We start from the raw sequence: 26112 nt of genomic DNA, 5'->3' as shown, positions 1-26112 counted from the left end.
GAAACCAACATTACTTCCGTAGCGATGATGTTATATATGTCAAGTTTGTAGAATTACACCAACTATGCCACCTAGACTCTCTCGACAAAAGTCTCATTAGCTGCTATTGTCTGCAAGTGTGATTATTTTCTACTATTAAAGTGTATATATATAAAGCTACATGTATATATATAAATTATATATCCTCACACTATATTTTTATATATGCAGATATGAGATGACAGAACTCAGAAAGAGAAAGGATAATGATGTTGGTTTCGTTGATCCAAATGTCGTATTCAAACACCCTAACCCCCGCCTCAATGGAAAGCTGAACTCGAGAAAAATCTGATGAGGTTCTTAGTGAACCAACAAAACAAGAACATACTCTTCCCCTACAACTTCAAGTGAGTGTTAAATAATTAATGTCAATCATATGGATATTTGTTCAATTATTTGCTTACTAGCTAAGCTATCTCCTCCCATATATATATATATATATATATATATATATGTTGACTCTAGTTAATGTCGATCATATTTGTGTATAAAAACATATGCAGCAATCACTAGATATTGATGGTCATCGATATGGCCAATAGTCGGTTGAGCATCTTAGACTCGTTAAGAATAGAGCAAACAGAGTACCAAGACATGATAGATATTATCCAAGGGTAATTTGGTCTCTCTAGCAACTATATATACCCCGATCTCTTAACTGCAATAAATATTAATGGCCAAATTAATTTTTTATTTTATTGGGCGCAGTGTTTGGAAAAGTTTCATTGAGAATCACCACATGAAACATTGCAAAGCGCCACTAGATGTAATCGCACACAAAGTAAGTACTAGCGACATTTATATATATATATAATTCAATTAACACCATGCATGCTTTCAATTCACCAGATCTTTTTTCTTGTAAAAGTGGGTTCTGAGGCAAGAATAGGGGAACAACTACTGTGGATACTATGTTTGCGAGTTCATCATGGCGTACGCAGAAAGAACTCTTGAAGAGATCCTCAAAGTACGTTATATAAATATATTCATATATTCACAATTTCTTTTGTTGCTCATATATATAAGTAATCACGTGACCAACACATATATATATATTAATACTTTTCCTTTAACTTTTATTGAAGACTCTATGGTTGAAGGAAAAAGTCATACGATGTGACCAACTGAAAGCAATTCAAGAGACCATAGCAGGATTTCTTAATGACCAGGTCCTCAACCCCGTCGGCGAGTTCTACAATGACATCAACGAAACATGGAAGCCAAACCAGATGGAGTGAATTTGTTATCCCAAGGATATGATAGAATATACAATGCAAGCTTTATTTGTAATATATATATACATATTATATATACATAAAATAACATACAATATATGTATATGCATGTAATATATACGTTAGTTTCATACTTTAGTTTGTACAAAATGTTCGAACATTATAAACGTGTAGAATACGTATATTACTAGCAGCGTAGAATACATATTCGAAAACCTATTCGAAAACCAAAACAAATCATCAATTGAAAATAGAAACAAAAAAAAGAAAAAAAGGAAACCTTTAGTCCTGGGCGAGAAGCCAGGACTAAAGGAGTGGCCCTTTAGTCCCAAATTCGTGCTCCCGGTTGGGAAACCGGGACTGAAGGGGTTTCCCAACCGGGAGTAAAACCCGTTTCTGTACTAGTGTAACTTATCATTTCATGTGACTTCTTGATTCCAAACTTCATGAAACTTTTCCACTGGTCAAGATGGATGCATGTTGATGTAATGTACATGAAATAAGCATGTTTAACATTACTCTTGCATAATCTTAACAAAGGTCCATGTGTAAGTAAGGGTGTGTTGTCCAAGTTTAAGTTGGAGCTCACTCTTGTAGATTTGATCGTGAAACCTTCATCACCACTTAACATGTCATGTTTGAGCTCAAACCCATTGCTTAATTGGTGACAAACACCTGGGGTGTTATAGCCCTCCCTCCTTATGGGAATCTCGCCCCCGAGATTCGGTGCGAAAAACTTTTATGGGAAGAGAAGCATGTCATCCTTTTTCCAACATCAGTGATAGCATTAGGCTACTTAACTTTAGAGTATCAGAGAGGCTAATTTGGTCAAGACACTTTCTGATACTTGCTCTTCGTAGTAAGTTTTGTCTGAAGAATTTCCTTCATTGGCTTCCATGAAGTATTGTTACTTTGGGAGGAATCTAAGATGGCACAATACTTCATTCTCGGGATACGGAGAGTACTATAGAGCATAAACAAGTTACCCACAATCTCTATTTCCCTAGTGAATATAGTATGGACCATATGAACTTTGCACTAGACTGCAAGCTTCTGAAAGTTACTCATTACAATGGTTCTATGTTCATTCACAAAGTTCGAAAAGCAGTCCTCTATCAAAGTAGCTTGAGTACAACCTTTCATAAGGGATGAGGTCACAGATGGGGTAAGCATCCTCCGAGGCTGTGAGAAACCGAGTAACCAACAGACAATGTCTATGCCGGTCGTAACTGTTCAATTTTAATAAACATTGACTTGCTAACAAAAAACAAATGCAATGCTGTAAGCTGAACAGAGGATATTGACTCTGCACTATTTTTACTATCACAAAAAAAAATCAGTCATGGTCAACCTGAACAAAGCTATCTATATCAAAAGAATTCAATTATGGACAGAGGGAAAACCAAAACTGCAGTTCGACAAGCCATACTTTTTCATCCAGATAGACATTTGCAAAAAATTGTAGTGCTACTCTATTTGTAAATTAATGAAAAAATAGTTCTCGGACCAGTTAAGCTTTTGGAAGGCCATATAGTGTCAAAACTCAAACAGAAATAAACTCCAGATCTTTATACTTGTATGCAAGCAAAACCAAATAAAGTTTTGCATTAGGTTGTACAATATGAGCCCTGAAATTTCCGTTATCTTGATATGTTCTATCTGGCTAGTTGCTATCACTTATGAGGAAGTCAAACTTCAAGTGGCTTTTGTTGAACTCTCCAGGAAACAATTGCCCATCACTATTCACTACTAAAAAAAGAAAATCTAGCTCACCTTTTGTGGTTCTAGAACTGAGATTTTCAGAACAGGACATTCCTGAAATGTGTTAATGTGAGTGATAGTGCTTATCTATTCCATCGGAGTCTGCATTAGCTACACAAAGCAAGTGAAGAAAAGCTGACAGACTCAACACAAAAGTAAATTATACTCTAAAGTAAGACTGGAAACTGAACTTTGAATGAAAATAGGATACACTGATCTTAACCAAAACTTGAACATAGATTCTATAAGACTGAACCAAAAGAGTTGCTACTACTACGAATTTTCTGTAAATCACTGAACCACTAAAAACTGAGTTCCAAAGAAAATTTAAAACTAATACATTATAACTAAAAAATTTTGCAATCAATGAAATAAACAATCAGGCTGCAGCTGCTTGTGACCAAAAAACCAAGCCACACCTAGAGAAGATAGAGACATGAACTTTTGCAGCACGAAGAAACTTAAAATTTACTAACTAAATCACAATAGAACTAAAATACTAAACAGAAAAACTCTATTGTAGTTCACTACAACTCTAATGCAGGTTACTAGATTGAACTGAACATAAATCCTACTGCACCAAAAATAAAACTACATTCAGCTGAAACTAAACTAAAAATACTGCAACTACATATAATAATCAATATAAAAAACTGACTAAAAACAATAACTGAATAAAAGATTGCTTACCTTAGCAGATTCAATTTTAGGTTTATTGTTCATAATAGGAACATTTCGTGCAACTAAGAAAAAGAAAAACCATTATAACAAAAAATATGCAAAAAAAAGATGACAGAAAAAGTAAAACCTGGAACAGAAGCAAACTCATCAACTTTAAAATTGCCCTGATGCATAACTACAGGAGTGTCCAGAACCAAATAAGAATTTCTCATCGAATTGCCATCTGCAAAAACTGAAGCTCCTCAAGGTGCAATAGAATTCTGCAAATAAAAAAGGAAATAAATAACTATTAAACAATATAACTACCTTGATATGCAAACACCTCAACCAAATGATAGCTCAAAAAAAACTAAAAACTGAACAAAAATTTGCAACCTCACCGCTCATACAATTAAAATTAAACTGATCCTGAACCTATAACCTGAACATCTATGGCAGCTCGAACAGATCAGAGAGAAAAAACCCCATAGTCAGCTACTCCCTAGTCCTCGCAATGGACATGAACCACCATACGACTAGAACTACAAAGACTAGAGCTCGCTAGGCAATAAAAAAATAAAAAAAAGAGACAGTAGACTATAACCTGTGGGGTGAGAAACAGTGGTGTCGACATTCTTTGGATCTCCTATGGGCTTGCTGACTTCAAAATTTCCTTCAGCACTGCGCCTATTAGGCTGCTCCTTGACTGATGAACTGTGCCGATTATCTGTGTAGTTAAAGAAAATTTAAAAATGTATGCAACAACTGAAAACATAAATAAGACAGACCATGAAAAACAAAAAATAATCGATTAGCAGCGCATGTTAACTAGAAAAAAAAAAGAAAAATACCTTTTGGAATAGATGGAACAGACTTATCATTAACAATAACTTGGTTGTTCAGGACAAATCTGAAAGAGCAACATTCTTCTCTTTCAGCTCACCGACACTCTGTGTAGCATCTAACAGAATCTGAAGACCACTGAGAACTAGACTCTCAGTAGGCAACAAACAGAAACTACACTTCCCATAAGAATTCTCATGAACAAGCTTGCATAACTCATCAATCACCTAAAAAAATTAAGACAATAAGAAAGCAAAATATTCAACTAACAATGATAAACAATCGAAAACAATTTACATTTGCAGGCAAAAACTCGCCAAAATACATGTTAAGCTTGTCCCTGAATCCATTTGATTCGCCATGAGCCTTTTAAATACAAAAACTATAAAATGTTACAATCATAAAAAAAACAAAGAAAATAACAGGGGAAGAAAAAAAAACCTTCTCTTGATCATTACAAACTCCATGGATTCCTTGGGGGGCTCCATTATGCTCATTCAATTTCTACAGGAATGAAGGAAACAATAAAATGGTTGCAAAAAAATAAAAAAAAGAGGGCAAACAATAATACCTTGGATTTGCAAAAAACAACAAATTGCTCCAACAGATTAATATTTTCAGTAGAAATAAATCCCTGAAAAAATATATAAAATTAGAAAATAAATAAAACATAGAGTAAAGTGCATCAGCGGTCCCTAAACTTGTGCCGCTGTGTCATCCCGGTCTCTAAACTCGCAAATCGACCGTTTAGGTCCTCAAACTTGTTCATCTGTGTCATCTCGGTCCCTAAACTTGTTCGGCTGTGTCATCCCGGTCTCTAAACTTGCAAATCACCCATTTAGGTCATCAAACTTATTTAGTTGTGTCATCCCGGTCCCTAAACTTGGTTTTGAGTCTCATCTGGGTCAAAACAGGTGATATAAAACTTTATATCAAAAAATAATTCATAACTTTTTCATATGAACTCGAATGAAGACAAATTTTATATCAAAATTGTAGCCCTCAACGCGATCTACGACTCTGTAGTTGAATTTTTTTTTGAATTAAAACTGTTTAAGGTCCCAAAATATTATTGTATGTTTATAGATTTTAAATTTTGAAATTTAAAATTAGCAAGCAATCTTGGATATCATATGGTCTATATGAAAGTTATACTTCTCAATACGATCTACAACTTTGTAGTTGAAAAGTTTTTTGTTTGAAGTCATTTAGTGTCCCAAAATTTAATTTTAAATTTCAAATTTCAAAATCTATAAACATACAATAATATTTTGGGACCCTAAACAGTTTTAATTCAAAAACTTTTCAACTACAAAGTTGTAGATCGTGTCGAGGGCTACAATTTTGATATAAAGTTTGTCTTCATTCGAGTTCATATGAAAAAGTTATGAATTATTTTTTGATATAAAGTTTTTAGATCATCCTGTTTTGATCCAGATGAGACTCAAAATCAAGTTTAGGGACCGTGATTAAACAACTGAATAAGTTTGAGGACCTAAATGGATGATTTGTAAGTTTAGGGACCAGGATGACACAGCCGAATAAGTTTAGGGACCGAGATGACATAGATGAACAAGTTTGAGGACCTAAACGGTCAATTTACGAGTTTAGGGACCGGAATGACACAGTGGTACAAGTTTAGGGACCGCTGGTGCACTTTACTCTAAAACATATAAAACAAGTACAACAAACACTTACAGATTCAGCTCCTGCCTGACAATGGTCTCCCCGATTACTTTTTACTTTCCTCAACAACACGGGAGAATTTCCTCCTAGCAGCCATTTTACCTGAAAAAATTAGTAATAATTAGTACTTAAAATCAAAAAAGAAAAAAAGCAGCAAACATCAGACATCGAGAAAGGGTTAAAACAAAGTAAAATCAACTATTCAGTTATCAGGTAGCAGGGAAAAAATGGCATTAAAAACTATCATTCCAAGCATCAACTACCATTTCGTGAGAAAAGCCCCCGAATAAAAAAAAAAACAAGGGTAATCACTAAATATACACATCAATGAATGTATATTTCGCCAAAAAAAAGCCTATTTCAGAGAGGCCATGAGTCTTCAATAATAGATGATCCTAGAGCTAAACCTCTAAAACTGAATCGACAAAAAAACATCTTATGCTTGAACAAATAACTGTAATATAAAATGAACTCAAATGATAACAAAATCTCTAAAGATAGAAAGAGTGGGAAATCAAAAGAACTAAAGACAATGAAAATTACATGTAATCAAAGACTAGTGCTCATTCAGTGAAAACGGTACTTCCATGTTTGCTTCAATGACTAACCTGACGAGTCGAAGGACTAATTCACGGCTGACCACTTGAGAAATCCAAAAAAGAATGAGTTTGCAAAATATCTCAACTGATGAAAATAGGTGCCCTTACACTGAAGGCCGCTTTACCAACAAAGTCCATGGCATCAGACTAATCAGATGAACCTAAAGTAAAACTGAAAATAAAATTTACTGAAAGTGAAACTAATCAGATGAACCTAAAGTGAAACTTAAAAATAAAAAAACATTAAAAACTGAAGAAGTATTTAACTGCATAATCTACTGGCATATACACAGTGATCACAAAAACAGAAAATATCAAGTAAAATAATATAATCAAAATTAAAAAGAATACATCAGCAAGCATTGACATATCAGACATCAGATAACTGACAAAAAAATCAACAAGTATCATTCAAGCATCAGCTACCATTCAACTATTTGCTGAATATGTGGAGCAGATTAGATCATAAGCTAGTTCGAAAAAATTAAAAAACTATACAATACCACAGAAAACAAATCCCACTTACCAGAAACAATATGAGAACGACTCCTAATACAAACAACCAACACGAAATCTGACACAGCCTGGAGCCTAGAATTGACATAAAGCATGGAAATGAAACCCTAGGAGAATGACTCGTAATACAAACAACCAACACGAAATGTGAGAAAAAACCTGCAACCTAGAACTGACATACAACCTGGATTGAAACCCTATGACAACGGAGCTCGGATCTCAAATCAGCTGAACCTACAACATCGAATCTGACATTGAAACCTAAATCTGACACACAACCTGGAACCTGAACATGAGTAAACTAAACTCCACCCCCAGATCTGCGCAGAAAAACAACATCGATGGGGTGTCGAACGTCTGATCTAAGCAAACACAAATGAATAACACAGAAAAAGGGCGCGCAAATGAGATAACTTAGCTCGACAAAGACACGGAGCTATGAGTCACCATGACGCCGGAGAACGAGTCAACCACGACTGGGGGCCACCGAGTCGCCGCGATGGGGGAGTGATGAGTTGCCCCGACTCGTCTCGAAGAAGACGAAGCGAAATGAAATGGGGAAAGGGGGAAACGAAAGCCAAAACTTCGGGCGCGACTCCCAAAAAATCAAATCAGTAACGCACTCAGCTGGCCCCCAGCAGATTGGACGGCCAAAAAACAGTTACTCAGCAACAACAAAACAACCGGGCACTGCTTAGCATTTTTATTCCCGCCCCCCCCCCCCCCCCCCCCCCCCCCCCCCCCCCACACACACCCCCCAAACACCTCTAATATATAACAGTCTCTACAAAGATTCATTTACCTTTATGGCCTGAACAGACTTCTGATGGCTTCAGCGAACTAGGTGCTACGACCATGTACCTTTGCGCACCTGCACCATGAACAATGAGCAGGCACTGCCAAGCAGCAGAACTAAGGGTCTGTTTAGTTCCCAAAAAATTTTACGCAGTTCCCATCACATCGAAACTTGCGGCATATGAATGGAGTACTAAATGTAGACGAAAAAAAAAACTAATTACGCAGTTGGGTGAGAAATCGCGAGACGAAACTTTTGAACCTAATTAGTCCATAATTAGACACTAATTGCCAAATACAAACGAAAGTGCTACAGTAGCCAAAACCTAAAAAATTTTGCATCTAAACGCGCCCTAAGGCTGTGTTTAGTTCATGAAATTTGGGAATTTGGCTACTGTAGCACTTTCATTTTTATTTGGCAATTATTGTTTAATCATGGACTAATTAGGCTCAAAACGTTCGTCTCACGATTTCTAACCAAACTGTGCAATTAATTTTTTTTTCGTCTACATTTAATACTCCATGCACGTATCGTCAGATTCGATGTGATGGCTACTATAATACTTTTTGGGAAACTTTTTGGGAACTAAACACAGCCTAACGGTGCCAATAATGGAGATGGAGAGGCTATAGTATAGCTAACGTTCGCAACTTACAGTTAAAAAGCGAACTGCTCTGCTTGATAGCTGGAGTGCCTTTGCCTTAGTCATGGGAAGTGATGCGTTTATAAAGGCTCGCTCCGCGATCAGTGCCTTGCATGCCCTTGTCGTCGCGCAACGTTCAACAGACCATGGTACGTAGTGGGCCAGCAGACGCGCTCATGGTAAGGCTTTCTTTCACGCTAGCACGCGGCAACATCGCCCTCTGGCCTTGTTTAGTTTATCCCAAACTTTCAACTTTGGTATTATGTAAAAAGAAGATTCTTTGTTACATCAAACTTGCGGTACATGCATAGAATACTAAAAGTAGATGAAATTAAAAACTAATTGCATAGTTTGGATGTACTTTACGAGATGAATATTTTGAGCCTAATTAGTCAACGGTTGAACAATTATTACCAAATACAAACGAAATGCTACAGTGACACTACAGTATATTTTGTCAACTTTGCATATCCAAAGTTTGGCAACTAAACAAGACCTTAGCTTCTGTCATTCTGTGGACGTAGTTGACTTGACACTTGAGGACTTGAGAGAGTTTGGCATATATTCTTCCGATTCCAAAGGCTGGCCGCGGCCGCAATCACACGATTGCGTACGTTGTACTAGGTGGTTCGCTATTTCCAACGGGGCTGCATATATTCTTGAGACTTTTTCTGTGCATCATTATAAAAGATCGTAATCCTCTGTGCACCTCTGAAAAAATTCAGCGGTATTCAGCGTTACTACTCCAACTTTTTCGTATCCTCCATGCCACTTCCGTCAGTTTAGGCTCTAACGCCGTCAAACTGCAGATGTGAAAAGACGAAAATGCCCTTAAGTTCAAATATGTTATTATTTTTTTTGAGCATCTTAACGACTTCAAATGAAAAAACTCAAAACTAGAAAGTTGTAGATCTCGTCGAGATCTATAATTTTCATATAATTTTTTTTCATTTAATTTCGTAAAAAAAATAATATGATTTTTCTAAGATATATTAATCATATCAAATCACATTTTTTTACGGAATTAAATGAAAAAAAAATTATATAAAAATTATAGATCTCGACGAGATCTACAACTTTCTAGTTTTGAGTTTTTTCATTTGAAGTCGTTAAGATGCTCAAAAAAATTAATAACATATTTGAACTTAAGGGCATTTTCGTCTTTTCACACCTGTAGTTTGACGGCGTAGAGTCCAAACTGACGGAAGTGGCATGGAGGACACGAAAAAGTTGAAGTAGTGGCGCTAAAGACCGCTGAATTTTTTCAAAAGCACACAGAGAATTACGAACTTTTATAATGGCACACAGGGAAAAGTATCGATATTCTTCTTGACTGGTTGGCCGTCGCAACTCGCGTTTGCACTACGTCAAAGCGCGCCACTTTTGAATTTCAACACGAAAATAATGGAGCTAGCTTTTTCTCTTCTAGCGCTCGACTCACAATTGTCTGAAGCTTGAACTCCCCTAATTTGTTTTTCTTTTAATTCCTGGCAACGTAACTGGTCGTCCGATCTGAGAATTTCCAGAACCATTTACTTGGGGATGCAATGCAGCCAATCGATCGATCGATTAACTCTGACATCGATCCTTTTTCTGGTACATGCGGGGGCATGCAATTTGCATGGGATCGCTGCTGCCATGAGAATACCTAGCTGACGGTGCGAGACCTACAATGAGTCAATGATGACCACTGTATCAGTGTATAGAGTAGCGTCTCTATCACGGCTCGCGAGCGCCGTAGGGCCTGGACGATAGTTTCAGCACGCGTTTGCTTCATCCGTAAAGCAACTCTTTTTTTCTCTAGTTCTACGAACACTTCCACGTATAAAGGTAAAGCTGTTCTGATACAACATCTGGTGAAACAACTTTATAAGATAAAATGATTATAATACTTTCATCTATTTTTTTCTCTTTCTCTATTTTTTACTCTCTCTCCCTCTCGTTCCTTATCCGCTCGGTCAAGCCCCGCGCTTCGCACCCTCCGGCATTGTCTGCCTCGACGACGCTGTTCGACGCTCTTCTGGAGTAGCGGGTGGGAAGCTCCGCCTAACGCGCCCTTCTAGCATGTTAAGCAGCCATTGCGCATGGATTGCGGCTTCGTGGTTCCATCAAAAAAATTTCCCAGCAACCTACTTCCTACACTGCACGGCACTACTACACAAACTTTACTGGAGACGGACGTTTTCGGTTTCCCACGGTGGGCAAAGCTGTCCGCCGCGGCCTAGAGGCCACTGTAAATCGTGGCTTAACCGCGGCGGGCGGCTTTGCCCGCCGCGGTTAATCGATTTACCGCGGCGGGCGGTGTAAGGTGCCCGCCGCGGTAAATATACTTTTACCACGGCGGGTACGTTACACCGCCCGCCGTGGTAAATTATTTTACCGCGGCGGACACCTTTTGTGGCCCGCCGCGGTTATGTTCATTAGCCGTGGCGGGCTTTATTATTTGCCCGCCTCGGTAAATTATTTCTTGAATTAAAAAAAAATACAGCAGGCATATAAATTCAAATTCAAATCACATCCAGATTTCACAGATTAAACTTAAAAAGTATGCAGGCATTACACATGAGATAATATACATATGTATATATTCACTTAGTCGTTCTTGTCATCGTTAATTCATTACATTTACATATTAAAGTCGTTATACATGCGCTAAGGAGTAATCCTACGGACGCATCATCGTGGGCCATTTCCTCAGCCTCTTATACTCCGGTAAAATCGCTAGCAGGCTGTTCTCATTGAAGAACGTGCCCCCTTCAAGCACGCATTTGTCTAAGACAAACTTACATATGTCCGCCTTTGTCTGCTTGAAGGAGTGTTGGGTGCTCTGCACGTCTCTCCACCAGTTCAATCCATTCTTGAGCACCCTCCAACTGCTGCTGTACTGCTTGCACGCCCTCAGGAACTCACAGGCGTAGAAGCCACAGGTTTGTGATCCTACCGGTTGTTTGGCACACTGCATGATCGATACACAAGCATTACAACACAGGCATTAGAACGCATATGAACGGAAAGCACAATTAAACCTTTCAAATAATTACCGGAAAGTTGCTTCTGATTTTGATGCGGTTCTTATGCTTAGCCTTAAAATTCTCTATTCTTCGATCATAGCATTCAAGATCCTTCACGTACTCCTTATAAGCGCTATACGAAATGTACTAGTATTAGGCAGGGCATTAGAACGCATATGAGAAGACAGTTTAGTCACTTACACTCTGAGGCAATCTTCAAAGGCCTTGTACCCTTTTAAGTTTGGCACTGTCAACGAATCAAATACGCAGGCCCTGCTATCCTGAGGGTAGATGATAAATGCAACCCAGTGACCCTCGAGGCCTTGGCTACGCCATTGAAACAAAATACAGGTTACGACAAGAAATAATAATACTAGCTAGCTACCCACTTATCTCTACAGGCATGTCTTCGACTTACCCAAAGTGGTAGGCAGCTAGGATACACCCATTTCCCCTGATCTTCTTCATTGCTCCTAGTATGTACCTTGAAATGTTCAACTTCTCATTGTCCATCAGTTTCTTCCTGTGCGCCTCTCTCTGTCGTTTGGTCAAGTCTTTCATGGTTGGATGATTGTCATCTAGGAGGTAACCAATGATGATTCTTTGAGCAATATGCATTGGAGATAGATAGATAACATCAAGTTTTAGTTCCTTGGATATATAGGCCATCAACCTACAAGGACAAGCCATCGTGGCATATATAAGTAGTCTTGACCGATTCAAAGGCAGGTGATATGTGAAACTCGCAATTCATCACTTACATAGAGAACAAGGTGACTTGGGCGATGTCAAGGTCTTGTTCCCGCAGTAGTCTGTACATGTCATGAAAAACCACAGGGAGTTCTACATCGTTGTCGGGCAAGTGGAAGTACTCCGCCACAACCTTGACTAGAAAACCATGCAGGCCAGCTTTTGCCGCTTCCATGTACCAGAGATGAAACCTCCTTGTCTCCCACCTTTCCTCGTCGACGAGCTGGGCCTTGGTTATCATGAACTTCCCATGCTCGTAATGGTCGGGGCAGTCATCCGATTTAGGAAATAGATGGAAAGGTGATCTCGGCCTGGGATAGAAATGTTAGTACCATATTATGGCAAAGAAAAGTTATTAGCAAATTATGCTCGCTGCTACCATACCTTTCGAACTCAAGTGAGTATGTGAGCTGCCCTTGGTCGCCTTTAGTCTTCACCGGCGGTGGAGGATAGTGGCTTGTGCTCGAAATGGCAGCAGGCGATGTCTTTGCCCCCGGTTCCTCCGTGCCTCCCGGTCCTTTGCTCGTGCCCTTAGACGGACTACCGGGAGGTGGAGGTGGACTTGTTGTTGGAGGAGGAGAACGAGGGTGAGGGCTTGTGCCTTGGGGTGAGTTCCTTCCCTTGTCATCCCCGCCATTGCCTTCGTCATCGCCGTCGCCGTGATCCGGATCATCGGGGGGACAAGATCCGGCAACGGATGGTTGTGATGCTGGTGTCGCCGTCGGCGTAGAAGTCGGCATCGAGAGAATGATCTCTATGTCGTCCTTGTTCCACAGGACTTCGAAACCCATGGCAGCTCCAAGGATCATTGCCCCTTCTGCAGTTGGATATTCCATTTCAAATTCTTCGTATTCAGTCGCATACCATGTAAGTATCACGGCATCATAGTTGGCAGGGATCTAGTCTTAGTTGAAATCTTTGATATCTTCTTTGGGGTGCATGTAACCCTCACCCACGGTCAACTTTTTTGCCCTGCCGAACGGGATCGTGAGGTGGATGCGCATGGGTTCCCGGATGTCATCGACGGGGTGCCTTGGGCGATCCTCGATCATCGGTAGTGGCTGCCCTTGTGTCTGCCCTTGTGGAACTTGAGGCACAGCCACATCAGCCTAGCGAAGCATCTATGACCTCATCGACACCATATCTGGGTTATTGCTCGTGAAGGCTTCTTTTATGGATCGGCTGATCATTTCGGCCATGCCTTGATCATAGCCCTTCTGAAAGATGCCCTCCTTGTACCTCTGCCTTGACCAGTATGTGGCAGCGTCGGATTGCCATGACTCCACTGAGTTCCAACTCATCTTTGACGACATGCCATGGACGTGGCCACGGTGCTCGGGGGTTCCCAGCGCCAGGGTCAGCAAGTCCTGGCCCTTGCAAACCTTGAAACTGTCCTTGGATTTAGTGGCCTCGATGAGAGCCCTCTCTACCTCCTTAAACTTGGGCTCATTGAACTTGCTCGCGCCCTCCTTGAGCTTCTTTGGCTTGCGGGCATAGATGAAGTCCTTAGCCCTCAAGTCTACACCGTCGTACGGATTGGGAAGCCCGGTGGCAGCTCTAGCCCTTTCTTCCTCCCGCCACTAGGGCCTCTTACCAGCAAACCCAGTCATGCCCAAGTGGTGGGGGTGTAGGTTCTTCTTCGCGAGTGCGCTGAACTTGGCGCTCTTTGCCTTTGCTTCTTATGTTGTTCTTTGTTTGCAGAACTCTTCCCAGTGATGTTCCTTCACCATAGTGTATTTGACACAGGGTGATTTGCCTAGCTTCAGGTAGTACCTGGTCAGCATGGACTTGAAGTTTCTAAAGGCTCTTCCTACCATGTGCATGACCCACTCCCTGCACTTGTTCAGATTGGCGTCCTCGGGATAATGGAAGCTCCTCATCACCTCACCCCAGATATGTGTCTTGTAGTCAACTAGGACATTGTTCCACTCCTCCCAAGTGATCTCCACCTTGTCCTTGACTATACATGCCACCTGGTTGCTGAACTTGGCAAGGACCGTGGGTGGCGACAATGGGTTTCCCTCTAGTCCCACCTCATGGATCACATGGACTTCGCCGTGGGTTTCCCTCTGGTGCCTCCCGTGTTCCCCCTTCTCAGCTTTGTCCTCTGACCCCTAGACTTGCCTGAAGTGGTTGGAGATGGAGTGGGGGGTTCTTTGTCCCTGACTTGTTCCTCCTCGAAATTCAATTCTCGAGGCACCACTGGCATCTGTTCAGGGTTTGGAGACCGCGCACTTTCAACTTCGTCATCCCTCGGTTGGTAGGTCGGATCATCTTCCTCCTCTGTACGATGTTTCTTTGTTGGCCTCGGGGTCATGGACACTTGGCTCTCGAGGCTAGTTGATGATGATGCACTAGGGGTAGGGTCGCGCCATTCGCTTATCGGTTCCTCCGCCATTGGAAAGCTACAATGAATACATATTTCAGTTGTATAGACATAGTTATAGAGTAGTAAAGTAGAGTAGTACTAGAGTAGTAAAGTAGAGTAGTACTAGAGTAGTAAAGTAGTAGTAGTTGGCTCAGATTTGCCCCATTGTTATCACATCGCTTTTAAATTGGTTGCTTGTATCTGGTATACAAGCCATCCTAGTTTAGCGGGGGCACTCGATCATCATCGCTGCTGCCTCAGCATAAAAGGGTTCACATCATTGCATATGCTACTGCCTCAGCTTAGAAGTGTGAAAATAATCATCATTGCAAATACCAAACAAAAGCCATTAAGATAGTTTCAAAATTTGGCCCCAAAGGGCTAAGTCCTTCGGCCATCAAGATAGAGTAGAAGACTAGAGGAGGTGAGAGTAGAGTAGAGTAGAGTAAGAGGAGTAGAGTAAGTGCTGTACAGCTCAAAAGTTTGTTTGGCATCATAGGCAGCAATAAACCCCCATCACAGCTCAATCAAATTTAGTTAGTAAGAGTAAGAGTAGTAGAGGAACTGCTCAATTTAATCAGCAAGACAGCAACCAACAAGACAGTAGTAGTAGAGTTCAGTAGTAGCAGTGTTAGCAGAGTTTAGTAGAAGATTGAGTAGAGTTTAGTAGTAGATTGTATAGTAGTAGTAGTAGTATTCTATAGTAGAAGGACACTGAGCACTCAAACTGAGCACATAGTGGTAGGGCTAAGTCTTCGACCATCAAATTGAGCACTCACACTGTTGTAGAAGGAAGCAAGGGAATGCAAAATCGCATCATAGGCATCATAACCTATTAGAGGCATCATAGGTAGTGGCATTGCTCAACATTGAAGTCTGGCATCACAGGCAGCAATAGAAATCCAAAAATTGACACTGCCAAAAATAGCATTGAAGTCTAGAATCACAGCTAGGCAGCAATAGAACTCCAAAAATAGGATTAGATACAAGCCCACTTGATCTCATCACCAAAAATAGGATAAAATAGCATCACATCACAGTATAGTATTATAGAGAGATAGGGGTAGTAGTAGGGACAGGGGAGGGGGGACTGGGGAGGAGCTGCGTGAGTTGATATGCATGAAACTAGAACTATCTCATCGTCGCTGCCTTAGCACAAGAAGAACCACATCATTGCATGCCACTGCCTCAGCACATGTTTTTATAAGTTTAACAAAAAATCATCATCGCAAATGCCACACAGATAAGACAGTGTCAAAAAATAGATCCCAAATCCATCCCAATTTATCAAAATTCATCCCAATTCCATCCCAATTCATCCAGGCATTATGCTCAGTCAAAAAAAGCATCACAGGTAGCTGTAAGTTGAAAAAATCATCACAGGCAGCATATAGGCAGTGGCATTGCTTAGATTACTATTGAAGTTAGGCATCACAGGCAGTAAGGGCATCACATATGACATTCATCTCAAGTAGGCAGCAATAGTAGACAGCCATTTGCTCAGTTCAAATTAAGAAATAGAAGGCATCACATGCACTGCTCAGTTCAAATTAGGAAAAAGAGTAGGCACTACTCAGTTCAAATTAGGAAATAGAAAGTAGGCACTGCTCAGTTCAAATTAGGAAATAGAAGGCATCACAGGCAACATGCACAATAGGAGCAGTAGCTGAACATTGGCGGTGGCATCATTGGCAATGGCATCTGCTCAGATCTCAATTAATTACATCACAGGCAGCAGTTCAAATTCATCACAGGCAGTTCCAATTCATCACAGTTCCATGTGTAGAAATAGGCATTGCTCAGAAATGGACACAGAAGGGAGAAATCACATACAGTTTCAAACCTCGGAGATGGAGCCGGGGAAGAAAGGAGCGAGCACGGTGCTAGGGTTCTGGCGCGTGGACGGAGGCGGTGGCCCTTGGCGTCGGTGTGGTCGACCAAGGTCGCTGGGGGCGATGGCGGTGGCCCTCGGTGTCGGTGGCCGGAGCTATGGCTCCAGGCACCGAGGACGGGGGGCGGGGCACGGGCATGGGGGAGGAGGATGGAGGCGGGGGTCACCACGGAGGAGCTCGGCAGCGGGGGTGGCGGTGGCCCTCGGTGTCGGCGGCCGGAGCTATGGCTCCAGGCTCCAAGGATGGGGGCGGGGCACGGGCACGGGGGAGGAGGACAGGGGCAGGGTCACCGCGGAGGAGCTCGGCGGTGGGGATGGCGGCGGCGGTGCTAAGTTTTGGCAGCCCTTCGGGGTCGAATTAGAGGGCGCAAAATACTTAGAAAATTTGGGCGAGCAGCGGCACATATATAGCCACAGATTAACCATGGCGGGCAATTTAAGCCGCCCACCACGGTAAATGTTTACTGCAGCGGGCACCTTAGACTGCCCGCCGTGATTAATCGATTAACCGCGGCGGGCGCTGTTACGTGCCCACCACGGTTAATATTTTATAGTATTCTATAGTAGTAGTAGGTTGAGTAGTACTAGTAGAGTAGTATTGTATAGTAGTAGTAGTAGATTCAGTAGTACTAGTAGAGTAGTATGGTTCCATGATATTAATAATAAGTTACAAAACTTGTCTTCAATAGATCGAGCTATATTATTACATATATGTCTCTGGGATACATATATCATTTTGGTACAGGTGCTTTCACCATCCTCTTCTCACCATCAGGGCGGGCCCACGGCATCATCCTAGACTTGTTGAATCGGTCCTTGATGGCCTTGATCTTCTTTGGATGATCGGTAAAAAGCTTGAGCTCTGCGTAGTTGTTGTATTGATCGGGACTCTGCACCCCATCAGCTCCCACAATCCGCTGCTTTTTGGACACAACCACATGCCTTTTTGGGTCTTCTGCATATATATATAGTAGGCCACTTGTGCGACATTGGTTGCTAGTACCCACGGGTCATCTTTGTAGCCGATACTTTTGAGGTTCATGGTGGTTAGCCCATAACTGTCCACTGCAACCGCATTCGGTTTGACCCACTAGCAACGGAAGACGGTTATGCATAGGTTTTGGCCGTAGTCAAGTTCCCATATTTCTTTGACTTGCCCATAGTATTGCCTCCTCTGGCCCGTGGACTCTTCTTCACCCTCGTATCGAACACCGCAGTTCTGTGCCGAGCTCTTCTTGTCCTTGTCTTTCGTGTGGAACCTATAGCCCTGGACATCATACCCTTGCCACGTGGTGATTTGGCTAGATGGGCCTAACACAAGCCTCTTAATGGTCTTCGTATCTTCATCAGGGCATCCTTCAAGGGGTATGTGTTGCTCTTTGAGCCACTCTATGAAATTGCTCTTGTGATGGTTCTGGACCCATGCCTCCATGCGCTGTCTGTCATTAGCGGTGCGGATGTCTTCCAGGTGCTTTTCAATGTATTTCTCCATGCTCACTAACTGATGAAGGATGTTGTAATGAGCTTCTTGCACCGTTCGGTTTGCCACATCGGTGCGTACTTTTCGGCCTGTGAACCCCATCCCTAAGGTTTTGCCTTTGTGGTGATGGACAGGCAGCCCAATCACCCTCCCATCTCTTATGTACCTCATACACCAGTTCACGGCCTCCTCCGTTGTGTATGCCTTGATCATAGAGCCCTCTGGGTAAGCACGGTTATGGACGTATCTATTGAGGGTGGACATGAACCGCTCATACGTCCACATCTGGTGTAGGTACATGGGGCCCAGTTGATGGATCTGATCGACCATATGCATCATTAGGTGTGGCATAATATCAAAGTAAGATGGTGGAAAGCACATCTAGAGCTGGCAAAGGGTCTCCGTGATGAACTCCTTCAGGGTGGGCAGCTCAGCCTTATCAATGACCTTCTGGGTGATGTAGTTAAAGAAGTATGACATCCGTGTGATGACCATCTTCATGTACTCTAGACGGATAGCCCTAATCGCAATTGGTAGGAACACCGTCAGCATGACGTGGCAGTCGTGTGAGTTGTCGCCGATCATTATGAGGTCTTTCATGGAGACTAGGCTCTTGATGTTGGAAGAGAAACCAGTCGGTACCTTGATACCCCTAAGCAACTTAAGAAAAGTCGTCCTCTTGTCTTGCGTTAGGTTGCATACCGCACTCGGGATATCGATTTTACCGTTCTGAGGTGGTCCCGGGTGAAGGTTCGACCTGATGCCCAGATTGACAAGATCTGTCCGTGACTTGATACCATCCTTTGTCTTGCCCTTGATGTCTAGTAGGACACCGATCGTGCTTTTGAAGACATTTTTCTCTAGGTGCATGCAGTCGATGGCATGGGGTGTATTCAGTGTTTTCCAATATGACAGGTACTTGAAGAAAATTGACTTCTTCTTAAAAGGAACGGCGGTGGGGACTTCCTTCGTCTGGTCCCGCTTTCGCTTCCTTGTCTGCTTGGTCCCCTCTTCAGGCGACATCTTCTTCTTTCCAAACTCCACCTGATCCATGTCCTTGACCATATCATACACCGTTGTCCCCCAACTAGTCTGCGTCGATCGATCACGCTGTGGCTCGTCCTGATTGTCAAAGTATTTGTTCATAATACTTCTTCTATACCTATGATTTTTGGCGAGGAACCGTCTGTGCCTTGTGTACACCATCTTATTGGATCCCTTAAGGTAAGTGTAGCAGGTCCCATCAATGCAAATTACGCAGCCGGTCTTCCCTTTGATCTGCCCCGATAGTGAGAAGAGACCAGGGTAATCGGTGATGGTGACAAAGATGATTGCTTTTAGTGTGAACTTCTCCTTGTGGGATGCATCCACCATCTGGAACCCAACAGCAAATAGTATCTTCATTTCCTCCATGAATGGCTCTAGGAACACATCTATATCATTGCTGGGCTGCTTCGGTCTAGAGATAAGCATGGTCAGCATAAGGTACCTATGCTTCTGACATAGATGGGGAGGTAGGTTGTACATGGTGAGCACGATAGGCCAAGTGTTGTGCGAGCTGCTAAGCTCACCGAACGGGTTCATCCCGTCGGTACTCAGCGCGAACCTAACATGCCTGGCTCCTTGCCAAACTCCGGGTAGGCCTCGTCGAAATCCTTCCACTGCTTGCCATCGGATGGGTGCCATAGCTTGCCATCATCTTTCAGGCGGTCAGCTGATGCATGCCAGGACATGAGCTTGGCATCGTCTGGGTTCCCAAATATTACACGTAGGCGATCGGTCATGGGCAGGTACCACACCGATAGTGCTAGACTTTTCCTGTGTGTGTAACCCTCTTCTTCATCGTCCTGCTGAGCCGAGATCTGTTTGGCCACACTACTCTTCTTTGCCCCCGTCTTGTTCTTCTTCCGACCACCCCACAAGCCTCCCTCGTCTTCTGCATCCATGCGACAACCAGCATTTTTCTCATACCGACTAAAGCCACAGTGCAGACAACTCGTCAAATTCTCATACTCATTGCCCCGATACAGGATGCAGTGGTTAGGGCATGCATCAAACTTTCTAAGCTTCATCTCCACTAGCCGGATCAGCTTCTTGGCCCGATAAGTATTGGCAGGCACCTTGTTAGCCGTTGGGTACATGGTGGCAAGGTAGCTTAACAACTCATTGAAGCTAGTGTCAGACCAACCATGACAAGCCTTCAACATCAACATATGGAGGTTAAAACGGAGAATCGTGCACTCCTTCGGACAATCGCCGTCGTCCTTATAGAGAGGATCAACTGCCGCCTGCTTCAACTCTCTAAAATTCTCCAACCACTTTGGGCAACCCAACACAACGTCGTCTTCATCGAAGTGTTTGACTAGATCTTCAACAAGCTACACATCCTCGGGTTGGCTCACAGTATCTTGACCATCCCCACCGTTGCCGGCTTCGTCGGCCATGTCTTGCATTAGATTATCCACCGTGATGTAATCACGACAACTGTTGTCACTATCGACTGGCGTAGTTGCTGTTGAAGATGATGAGGAGCCAGGTGCTCCTAAAGGATCTTTATTCACCGGTGGTGCTGTCGTCGTTGACGTCGAAGAGCTCACTCTAGATGCACCGCCACTCGCACCAACTCTTTCGCCGTGAAATGTCCAGACTGTGTAGCCCTCGACGAAACCATACATGATCAAATGAGTTTGCACCTCGCTGTCTCGGTGGGCTTTTAGGTTCTTGCAACGAGAACATGGACATATGGTTGTCATCCACTTCAGTCTCTCACGGTGAGCTTTACCAGCAGCAATAAACTTCCTTAATTCAAAGAGGTACCGCGGATCATTCACTCTATCGATCCGGTACATCCATTCCGACCTATCCATCATACCTACGAACATTATCCGTCACAATCAACAAATAAAGAAGAATTAGGAGAAATTGATAATTTTTACGTCCAAAATCATGAAAAAGAGAGGAAATGACGATGTGAAAGATGAAGCATGCATCTATGATGAATCTAAAGTTAAAGAAATACATGACATCATTTTTTCCATTAAAATTGATCTAGATCTAGAGAGAACACTAGGTGATGGAAATAGAGAGAGAGGATGGAAGGAGAGAGGGAGAGCCTTTATGAACCTCTTATGATGTCCTCCTCCCCCAAATCCAAGCCCTTCAACTCAAATCAAAAGTTTCCTCAAATTTTAGGGCAAAGCCTCCCCCCTGAGTTCGAGAGAGGAAGACCCGTGGAGAAGATGAAGGGGTGGTGTTGTGTATTTGTACAGGCTTTACCGCGGCGGGCAAGATAAAGCGCCCACCTCGGTAAATCAACTCTTTACCACGGCGGGCAGTTTAAAGAGCCCGCCACGGTAAATCATATTAACCACGGCGGGCGATTCATACCACCCGCCGCGGTAAATAACGATTTCCTACGTCGGGCAAGTAAGGTGGCCCGCCCCGATAAACCCTTTTCCCACAGCGAGCGCCTCGGTGGCCGGCCTCGCTGGTCGGCCACCGGTTAATCGTGGCGGGCAAAAGAGGTGCCCGCCACGGAGCCCATTTTGACCACGCTGCGCAAATTGATTCCTGTAGTAGTGCGGAGCGCAACAGGAGAAAGCGGATAGATTTTGTTTGGATAAAGAGAAGTTCTTGTTTCTGCCAGTGGTACAACTATGCAGCTACTGGATAGAGCCGTGCACCCATGACACGCCGCTGCCCCATGTCGATGAGAGGTGGTCTGCGCCAACGCTTGGCATGCTCTGATGCCCAAATTGCCCATAGCGAAGGTATGGTTATGTACTACCACATGCCCATAGAGGAGCAGGATTTACGCGGGATATAGTCACGGTCACGGCGACATGGTAGATTGCATGCTATAGTTAGCATGCACTCTCCTTTTGCCAGTACACACTCAGGATACATAAGGGAGATCAATGCAACTATTAGAATTACAAATATAGTCCTATCACTACCAGAGGCGGCTTCTTTGCCGAGTGCCTGAGGCACTCAGCAAAGGCCGATACACACTCGGCAAAGCCTTTGCCGAGTGGCAAAGGGCGCTCGGTAAACAGTTTATCGGCAAAGACCTCTTTGCCGAGTGCACTTTGTCGGGCGCTTGGCAAAGCCTTTGCCGAGTGCCAATCTGACACTCGGCGAAGAAAAGTGGCCGTGATGGCGAGTGCCACCATGACGGCGGCTTTGTCGAGTGTCAAGGTCAAGCACTCGGCAAAAGTACCCGATTTGCCGAGCGCTATTGACTTAGACACTCGACAAAGGTGGCCACTTTATCGAGTGTCGCCGACAAGACACTTGGCAAAGTGGTGACCTTTGCTGAGTGCCTAGACCGTGGCACTCAGCAAATTTGTGATGTTTGCCGAGTGCAATGGCCATTGCACTCGATAAAGCATGTTCTCAGGTAGTTCCCAGATGGTCACTTTGCCGAGTGTCATGGCCATTACACTCGGCAAAGTGACTGAAAACAGTCTTTTTTATTTGTTTTTTTACATCCCATCCAAACAAACAGAAGATATATATAACAAACATCATCAACATCACATATATATCATCAACATCACATATATATCACCAACACCACATATATATTACAAACGTCATATATATATCACAAATGTCACATGTCTCACAATATATCACAAATAAGTTCACAAGCAATCCAAGTGCTCCATCATCGTCAACCACAATTGCAAATAGAAGTATCATTAACAACCACAAGTATCATCACTGATTTGGTGAAGGATTCGCTGAAGCATGAGGATCGTTCGATGCCGCCGATTGATTCTGCACAAAGGAGAAGAGATTGCATGTGTGAGACAAGATAAATATATACCATACATGAATAAAACTTTCATACTCCACTAGGTTTGACCGTAAGCATGAACATACAAACTAAAACATTTATACTCATAGGAGTAGAATAGTGAGGAGGTGGAGGTGGAGCGAATAGCGAAGGTGGCGGAGCTACACCTGTAGCGGCGCCAAGACTTTGCATGTACTGAAGAATCTCCGCCATCCTCCGCTGCTCGGCCTCCCGCTCGGCCTCCACCCTCTCCATCTTTGTTTGTATCTGCTCCCATATCCTCATCTCTTGTTCTAGCTGGGCCTACAATATATTTACCCTAATGTTACAATAATGCAAAGGAAATGTATGAAAAAACCAATGAACGACGAATAAAGTAGGAATAACCTCGAGTGCCTCCACCCGATGGTGTGAAGTGTCCTGCCGAGGTCGTATGACCCGGCTCCTGCTCGTGCTGCTTGCTCGAACCTAGGAGAGACTAGGACTAGCGGCTGAGTCGATTGCGCTGGCGCCATTCCAGTACCGCCCATGCTTCTTGCCTCCTCCCACCCTCATGACGACTTTGCATTTATTTCTATATTTCTTTCGAAGAACCTTTAGATATCTCTCGATTGGATAGCACCAACGGCCCTGCACGGGCCCCCCCATTCATGCCTCATATGGGAGGTGCAAAATCAAATGCTGCATCGGATTGAAGAAGCCGGGTGGAAAGATCTTCTCCAACTTACAGAGCAACACATGTGCCATTCTTTCCAAGTCAGCAATCACGGTCTGAGATAACTCCTTGGCACAAAGCTAGCGAAAGAAATAGCTCAACTCTGCCAGCACTAGCCAGACATGCTCAGGGACATAGCCTCGACCATCGCCGGAAGAAGCCGCTCAATCCATATGTGGTAGTCATGACTCTTCATCCCTAAGACTTGCATAGTAGATAAGTTCACTCCCCTCCTCAGATTAGCTGCATACCCATCAGGGAACATTAACGTCTGCATCCATTCTAGTACTTCCCTCCTTTAGGGCTTGCTCAAGACAAAATTGGCCTTAGGCCTTCTCCATGTCTTGCCGCGACTAGGAGGCTTCATATGTTGGTTTGGTCTATCGCATAACGTTGCTAGATCCACTCTAGCCTTGATGTTGTCCTTTGACTTGTTAGGAATATCCATGATTGTTGCCCAAAGTGCCTCGGCGACATTCTTTTCAGTGTGCATTACATCAATGTTGTATGGAAGGTGAAGGTCATCAAAATAGTGGAGCCGAGTCAGGCCCGACTTATGAGTCCACATATGTTGCTCTCCATATCCCACAAAACCACCTTCTGGATTGACCATGAGACCATCTATCTGTTCACGAACCACGACACCAGTCATTATCGGTGGTGCAGGGTCTGTCACTACGACATCTTTCATAAAGTTCTTGATGTCTCGTCTGAATGCATGGTCAAGAGGGAAGAATTGCCGATGTTTGTCGAATGATGAATACTTACCACCCTTCTGCAACTAAATGAACCTCAGACCTTCCTTGCATACTGGACATGGAAACTTCCTGTGAACACACCAGACGCAGAATATCCTATACGCCAGGAAGTCATGCAGGGAGTAGTGGTACCAAACATGCATTTTGAAGTTTTTCTTTGTAGCTCAGTCGTATGTCCATACCCCTTCCTCCTAAGCACGGACCAATTCATCAATCACAGGCTCCATGAACATACCCATATTATTCCCCGGGTGTCCAGGAATTATCAACGACAAGAATATGTTCTGTCATTCAAAGCATACGCTGGGGGGAGATTGAGGGGGATAATGAACATGGGCCAAACATGTGTATGGGGCCAGCCATCATTCCATAAGGATTGAACCTATTTGTTGCCAGTGCAACACGTACATTACGAGCCTCTTTAGCTTTCTCATGATGAATGCCATCAAAGTGGGTCCATGCTTCACCATCGGATGCATGACCATCCTGTCAGGATTGTATCATTTGCCATTTTGTGCCATGTCATTTGTTTCACGGATTCCTCGGTCATATATAGCCGTTCGATCCTCGGTATTGAACGGAAGGTGCCGTAGGATGTTATGGGAATGTCAAGCTGCCTCTTCTAGCCATCACCAGAATCTACCTCTAGGAACCTAGAGGATTTACACTTTGTACAATTACTTTGCTTCCATGTATTCTTTCCTAAAATAGGACGCACCCCTTCGGGCAAGCATGTATCTACCCTACGGCATCTTAAGTTGAAACAAAGGAGTTTCTGTGACCTCGTGCATGGCTCTTTGGCAAAAGGTGACCCTCTAGAAGTAGGCTGCCAATAACTGTCAATTTTTTTTTTTTTTTTTTTTTTTTTTTTTATATACCATCGAAGGCGTCTCGATCTCAGGCTATACTGGGACCTTTAACGCCATATGCGTCCAATGGCATCTAGTTGAGAAAACCTTTGTCTGGCCGTGAAGGGGTTTCTGTGCCGCGGGCAAACATGTCATAGAACGCCTTTGGGTTGGCCTCTGGCGTCCTCCTCTGTATGTCCTTTAGCGAACTGTGCCTCGTGATCGTCATTTACATGTCTGACTAGGCCCCGCATCAGCATCATAATCCTCGACGCATGGTCTCACCACCTCCTCTCTCATACGATCGGCTTTCACCAGGATATGACCCACCGGGTGAGTATCTGCCGTAAATCCATTCTTCCAAAGATGTTCCCCCATGACCTTCTTCGTTTGTCTTTTCCAGTTTGCACATTTACTGCAGGGACAGCAAATTTTACTCGCTCCTTTAGCAGCCACGCCAAATGCCCGTTCCAAGAAAGCATCGGTCTTATCAATCTATTCATTGATGACCTGACCCTGACTTGCACGGCCCGTGTACATCCACTCACAGTCCTCCATCCTCTAACATATATAGCGACGAGTAATACAAACATCAATTGTATCTACACGACATTCCTACTACCTAATAGGTGAGGATAGGTCCTAATCCCACGCGAGGATGCATATGTGGGGTTAGTTTCCATGCTCTACTCCTATCCAAGATAGAATTTCG

General features: G+C 43.2%; 1 pseudogene; it reads right to left on the bottom strand.

Moving 5' to 3' along the window:
- LOC136523947 (uncharacterized) overlaps nt 1-26112 on the bottom strand; it is an 80053-nt pseudogene that overhangs the window by 51487 nt on the left and 2454 nt on the right.

This window comes from Miscanthus floridulus, chromosome 18 (genome assembly GCF_019320115.1).
Source record: "Miscanthus floridulus cultivar M001 chromosome 18, ASM1932011v1, whole genome shotgun sequence".
Lineage (NCBI taxonomy): Eukaryota > Viridiplantae > Streptophyta > Magnoliopsida > Poales > Poaceae > Miscanthus > Miscanthus floridulus.
This window is presented reverse-complemented; position numbering and strand designations above follow the sequence as displayed.